Source organism: Somniosus microcephalus, chromosome 4 (genome assembly GCF_052327205.1).
Source record: "Somniosus microcephalus isolate GS21.2 chromosome 4, FLI_Smic_1.0, whole genome shotgun sequence".
NCBI classification, from domain to species: Eukaryota; Metazoa; Chordata; class Chondrichthyes; order Squaliformes; family Somniosidae; genus Somniosus; species Somniosus microcephalus.
In genome coordinates, this window is record NC_140990.1 from 64,101,095 (window position 1) to 64,108,601 (window position 7,507).

Sequence of the window (7,507 nt, forward strand, 5' to 3'; positions counted from 1 at the left end):
AGGTCCTGCTCTTTAATCTGCTACCTAGCTCCCTAAATTCTTGCTGCAGGACCTCATCCCTCTTCCTACCGATGTCGTTGGTCCCAATGTGAACCACGACCTCTGACTGTTCACCCTCCCCCTTCAGAATGCCCTGCAGCCGTTCAGTGACATCCTTGACCCTGGCACCAGGGAGGCAATAAACCATCCTGGAGTCACGTCTACGGCCACAGAAACGCCTATCTGTTCCCCTTACGATAGAATCCCCTACCACTATTGCTCTCCCACTCTTTTTCCTCCCTTCCTGAGCAGCAGAAGCACCCCTGGTGCCAGGAAGTTGGCTGCTGCTGCCGTCCCCTGGTAAGTCATCCCCCTCAACAGTATCCAAATCGGTATACCTATTTCAGAGGGGGATGGCCACAGGGGTCCCCTGCACTACCTGCCTGCTTCTACTGCTCCGCCTGATGGTCACCCATTTCCCTTCTGCCTGTGCAGCCCTTACCTGCGGTGTGACCAACTCACTAAACGTGCTATCCACGACCTTCTCAGCATCGCTTGGATAGAGAACTGGTTGGTAGATAGAAAGCAAAGAGTTGGAATAAACGGGTCATTTTCCGAGTGGCAGGCAGTGACTAGTGGGGTGCCGCAAGGATTGGTCGTAGGACCCCAGCTGTTCACAATACATAATAATGATCTGGACGAGGGAATTGGATGTAATATCTCCAAATTTGCAGATGACACAAAGCTGGGTGGGAGGGTATGCTGTGAGGAGGATATCGTGAAACTCCAGTACGATTTGGACAGGTTGGGTGATTGGGCAGAAACATGGCAAATGCACTATAATGTGGATAAATGTGAGGTTATCCACTTTGGTGGCAAAAACAGGAAGGCAGATTATTTGAATGGCAATAGATTGGGAGAAGGGGAAGTGCAAAGAGACCTGGGTGTTCTTGTGCACCAGTCACTGAAGGTAAGCATGCAGGTGCAGCAGGCGGTTAAGAAGGCAAATGGTATGTTGGTCTTCGTAGCAAGAGGCTTCGAGTACAGGAACAAAGATGTCTTGCTGCAGTTGTATAGGGCCTTGGTGAGACCACATCTTGAGTATTGTATGCAGTTTTGGTCGCCTTATCTGAGGAAGGATGTTCTAGCCATGGAAGGAGTTCAGCGAAGATTCACCAGGCTGATACCTGGGATGGCAGGAATGACGTATGAGGAGAGATTGTGTCGATTGGGCTTATACTCACGAGTTTAGAAGATTGAGAGGGGATCTCATCGAAACCTATAAAATTCTGTCAGGCCTGGACAGACTAGATGCAGGAAGGATGTTTCTAATGGCCGGGGAGTCCAGAACCAGGGGTCATAGTCTAAGGATAAGGGGTAAGCCATTTAGGACTGAGATGAGGAGGAATTTCTTCACCCAGAGAGTGGTGAACCTGTGGAATTCTCTGCCACAGAGGGCAGTGGAGGCCAGTTCATTAAATATATTCAAGAAGGAGTTGGATATATTTCTTAAGGCTAAAGGGATCAAGGGATATGGGGAGAAGGCAGGGACAGGGTACTGAATTTGGATGATCAGCCATCTCATTGAATGGCGGAGCAGGCTCGAGGGGCCGAATGGCCTACTCCTGCTCCTATCTTCTATGTTTCCCCCAAAGCTGTAAATCCCCGTCCCCCACACTCTCCCTCCTCCCTGTGCTGGAATCCAAACCCATCGCACCATCTCCAACATTTCTTTCCTCCACCTCCAGTTTTCCCCCTCCCTCTACTCTGGTTGGGTTCAGTTCTACACCCACTGTGTGCAGAGTGAGAATAAAATCAATGAATCAATGATTGTCTCTCCTGGTCACTGGGACCCAGAAGACCTGCCCACTCACTGTTCCTGTACAAAGATGGCCGCGCATGCGCCGTGCTGCAAGTGGAACCCATCTGTCTTTCCTCCACCAAGATGGTGGCGCGTAACCCGGGCCTTTCACCGAGAAAAAGCCTCACGGCTGCCGTCCGGTGGAACACAGACCGGGCCCCTGGGTCTCATTCAGGCCTGAGGCCGTTCTCCAGCTTTATAAACCCTGCGGCGCAGCCTACCCGCAGCTTATTAATCTCCCGACCCCGTTCCCGCCAACCTGCAGCTCAGCCCGGCTTTCTTTGTAAAGTCGGTGACGGACACTTGACCCAGACCCATGGCCTGATTGACGGGAGCTTCCGACGAATAGGGAGCGAGCGGGGCGGGGCTGGAGGAGCGAGCCGGCGGCAGGTCCTCCAACCAATCGGGTAGCCCGAGGGGCGGGACTAGCGCTGGCTGATTGTCTGATCCGCAGGGCAGCGAGTTTCTTCAGTCCCTTGTTCAGGGCCCGGGGCCAGGGGAGGCTGTGGGCCTTTATTCCCCTTATTGGACACAAGGCTCTTTGTCTCACAACGCACTGGCTCAGGTTTTAATAGAGACTTTTTAAATTCATCAATAAAAGCAGATAAACCCCGTGCTTCTGTAGAACAAACTTTTTTAATATTTGGGAGTAAAAGTACAAGTTTTTTTCCCTCTGGGGAATTTATTATTAGTTTCAGGAAACAACAACAACCACTTGTATTTATAAAGCGTCTTTGATGTAGTAAAACGTCCCAAGGCTCTTCACAGGAGTGTTAGAAAAGGTCAAAGAGGTAGGTTTTAAGGAGCATCTTAAAGAAGGAGAGAGAGGCAGAGAGATGGAGAGGTTTAGGGAAGGAATTCCAGAGCTTAGGGCCCAGGCAACTGAAGGCACGGCCGCCAATGGTGGAGCGATTAAAATCGGGGATGCTCAAGAGGGCAGAATTGGAGGAGCGCAAACATCTCGGAAGGTTGTAGGGGCTGAAAGAGATTAGAGATAGGGAGGGGCGAGGCCACGGAGGGATTTGAAAACAAGGATGAGAATTTTAAGGCTGAGACACTTAAGGAAAAGCAGGGAGTGGGGGAGGGTCGCTGATTTTGTTCTGCGACAGTTACTGGGACAGACTATCTCCCTCTCTCCTCCACACAGGGATTTGTGGTAGTTAAAGGGACAGTGATTCGCCTTGTTCTGTGAGATTGTAATTAAAGGGACACTACTCGGAGATGGCAACGAATTTTTAGTGTCATCAGCCTTTCTAAAACATCGTCCTTTCTTTGAGGATGTGTGTGAACTCGCTGGTCACTCAGCAGGTTGGATGACCTCTGAAACCTCTGCACAGTCAGAACATTTAAAGGGTCTCTGATTGGTTCTGGGGCAGGAGGAATCTGGTTCAGGAGGAATCTGGTTAACAGTGATCACAATATCATTAGGTTTAAAGTAGTTATGGAACTACTTTAGAAGAAGAATCAATGGCGAAAATACCCAGCTGGAAGAGAGCCAATTTCAGTGATTTGAGAAGGGATCGAGCACAGGTGGACTGGAAACAAAGATTGTCCAGGAAAACAGTGAATGACCAATGGCAGGCCTTCAAGGCTGAGATAGTTCAGGTACAAACCAGGCATATTCCCATAAGGAGGAAAGATGGGGCATCCAAAGCTAGAACTCCCTGGATGCGAAAGGATAGAGAGGTTAAAATAAAACAGAAAAAGGAGGTTAACAACAAATGTCAGGTACAGAATACAGTCAAAAACCAGGCAGAATACAGAGAGTGCGGGGGAAAATGAAACAGGATATAAGAAGGGCAAAGAGACAATGAGAAAAGATTAGCGGGTAACATAAAAGAGAACCCAAAAATCTTCTATAAACATATGAAAAGTAAAAGGATAGTTAAAGGAATGGTGGGGCCGATTAGGGACCAAATAGGAGCTCATCATACGGAGGCAGAGGGTGTGGCTGAGGTACTGAATGAGTACTTAGCATCTGTCTCCACAAAAGAAGAGGACGAAGTTAATGTCGCAGTAGAGGAGGGGGGAGCAGAGAAATTGGATAAAAATGGATAGAAAGGAGGTGCTGAATAGGTTGTCATCACTCAAAGTTAACAAGTCACCCGGTCCAGATGAGATGCATCCTAGATTGCTGAGGGAAGCTAGGGTGGAGATAGCAGAAGCTCTGACCACAATCTTTCAATCTCCCTCAGAGATATGGGAGTGGTGCCAGAAGACTGGAGGATTGCAAATGTTACACCCTGTTTAAAAAAGGGGAGAGGGATAAACCTGGTAACTGCAGGCCAATCAGTCTAATGTCAGTGTGGGTGAACGACTAGAGACCATTGTCAAGGACAAAATTAATTCTCACTTGGAGAAGCATGGGTTAATAAGGGGCAGCCAGTATGGATTTGTTAAAGGTAAATCGTGTCTGACTAAACTGATTGAGTTCTTCGATGAAGTAACAGAGGGTTGATGAGGGTAGTGCAGATGTATATATGGGCTTTCAAAAGGCATTTGATAAAGTACCACATAAGAGACTTACTCGGAAAATAGAAGCACAGGGAATTAAAGGGCTGATGGTAATTTGGGTATAATTGGCTAAGGGAGAGGAGGCAGTGAGCAGTGCTGAGGGATGTTTTTCTGACTGGAGGGAAGTATGCAGTGGGTTCCCCCAGGGGTCGGGATTAGGACCACTGCTTTTCTTGTTATATATAACTGACCTGGACTTGGGTATAGGTGTAAAATATCGAAGTTTACGGATGATACAAAACTTGGCAACGTAGTAAATAGTGAGCATAGTAGTAGCAGACTTCAGGAGGACAGAGACAGACTGTGAAATGAGCAGACACAAGGCAGATGAAATTAAATGAGGATAAGTGTGAAGTGATGCACTTTGGGAGAAACAACAGGGAGAGGCCGTATAATCTAAATGGGACTATTTTGAGGGGGTGCAAGAGCAGAGGGACCTGGGGGTCCATGTTCACAAATCTTTGAAAGTGCCACGGCAAGTTGGTGAGGCGGTTCAGAAAGCGTATGGGATACTTGGCTTTGCAAATAGGGCCATTGAATACAAAAACAAGGAAGTTACACTAAACCTTTACAAATCACTAGGAACATAGGACAGGAGGAGGCCATTCAGCCCCTCGAGCCTGTTCTGCCATTCAATGAGATCGTGGCTGATCTGCGACCTAACTCCATACACCCGCCTTTGGCCCATATCCCTTAATGCCTTTGGGTAACAAAAACCTATCAATCTCAGATTTAAAATTAACAATTGATCTCGCATCAATTGCTGTTTGCGGAAGAGAGTTCCAAACTTCTACCACCCTTTGTGTGTAGAAGTGTTTCCTAATTTCACTCCTGAAAGGTCTGGCTCTAATTTTTAGACTATGCCCCCAGTCCTAGAATCCCCAACCGGCGGAAATAGTTTCTCTCTATCTACCCTATCTGTTCCCCTTAATATCCTGAAAACTTTGATCAGGTCACACCTTAACCTTCTAAATTCTAGGGAATACAACCCTAAAGGCCTTGGAGAGGGTCCAGAGGAGGTTGACCAGGATGGTACCAGGGATGAGGGACATCAGTTATGTGGAGAGATTGGAGAAGCTGGGATTGTTCCTGTAAAGTCCGCGCCTCAATAATACACGGACTTCGGGAGAACAGTTTAACAGGTACTTTACTGAACAAGAGGCAGCTTGAAACTGAAACTACAGAAGCCTGCTAGGGCCTTTTATACAGGGGTGGTCACTGCCGGTACTGCAGTCTAAGACCAGTTATTCCCTTAAAAAGGTACATACACAACAATTCCTCCCCTTTTAGATAAACAGTACATAACATTCATTTAACAACTAAATAATAACTAATTACAATTACAATTTTCTCTGTACTATATACATCAACTGAAATAGCCATTTATAAGTTCAGTCTTTGAGGAGGCTTCCTGATCCGGACTGGATAGCGCCTTTCTCGAGTATCCTGTTCTGGCGGTGGAGTCAATTCTGGCTCATTGTCATTGGTTGGTTCGTCAGCTTCCAATACCCCTGCTTCTGAGGTAGACGCAATCTGTACTTCGGGCTCATTACCAGGTGCACATGCTTGTGGTACAGGTTTGGCTTGTTCCTGTGACTCTAGAATCTGGTCAGCATGGCGTCTCACGATGCTCTCTCCAACGTCCACTGTGTACATTAGTGGTCCCTGCTGTGTGCATATCGTGCCTGGCTGCCATTTTTCTGTTCGGTAATCGCGGGCCAAGACTGGTTGCCCTATCTTGAAGCTCCTGGTTGGCTTCTCATTTATGTGCTGGAACTGCTTATCCTCAACATCTCGTCTTATGTTTGGTTTGAGCAAATCCAACCGACATCTTAGTCTCCGGTTGAAAAACAGTACGGCTGGAGTTTGGTTGGGTACTGCATGTGTCGCATTCCGGTAAGCAAACAGGAAGTTATCCACCTTGTGTTGCAGTGGTATGTTGTCATTATACATTGCCTTTATGGCTTTTTTAAAGGTCTGAATAAACCTCTCAGCCAATCCATTTGTGGCTGGATGATATGGGGCAGATGTGTAATGTTTCACCCCATTATTCTTCAGGAACCTCCGGAAATCCTCAGACACAAACTGCGGGCCATTGTCGGAACAGATCTGTTCTGGCAACCCATTCCTGGCGAAGACGGTCCTTAGGACTGCAATAGTTTTCTCCGTGGTGGTGGAGGACATTTTAATGACCTCTGGCCATTTCGAATGGGCGTCCACAGCGATTAGAAACATTGAGTCCATAAATGGACCAGCGAAATCAATGTGTACCCATTGCCATGGAGATGAGGGCCACTCCCATGGATGTAGCGGGGCCTGTGGTGGAGCGTTTTGGACCTTCTGGCATCCTGTGCATCTCTTGGTCATATCCTCGATTTCTTTATTGATTCCCGGCCACCACACAAACGCCCTGGCTAGGCTCTTCATATTTACCCCTCCCAGATGACCCTCGTGAAGCTCATTGAGTACTCTATCTCTCAACTTGGGTGGAATTACCACTCGGGATCCACACATCAAGGTTTCCCGGCACACTGACAGCTGTTCCCTCCTTGGTTAGAATGCTGGCAACAATGAGTCGCCATATGCTGGCCATCCCTTCACCGTCAAATCATAGACCCGAGAGTGTGTCGGGTCATTTCGGGTTTCCTTCTCAATACTTGCGTTTGTAACAGGCAAACATTCGACTATGGTCGCATGGAATATCTCCACCGGGTCCACTGCAGGTGCTTCTTCCACTGTAGGCAACGGTAGGCGCGACAGCCCATCAGCGTTTCCATGTTGTTTCGTACCTTTGTACTCTATGTCATACTGATGTGCCCCTAGAAAAAGTGACCATCTTTGCAGCCGTTGCGCCGTCATCACCGGAACGCCCTTCTTTGGGTTAAAAATTGAGACCAGGGGTTGATGATCAGTCAGTAGGGTGAATTTCTGCCCGTGCAGATAGTGATTGAACTTCTTCACCCCCCACACCAGGCTGAGGGCCTCCCTGTCAATCTGGGCGTAGTAACGCTCGGCTGAGGTTAGCGAGCACAATGCAAAGGCTATTGGCCTCTCTGAACCATCACGGAATTTGTGTGACAGCACCGCTCCAATGCCGTAAGGTGACGCATCACATGCCAACTGAATCGGTAGTGTTGGGTTGTAGTGGGCCAA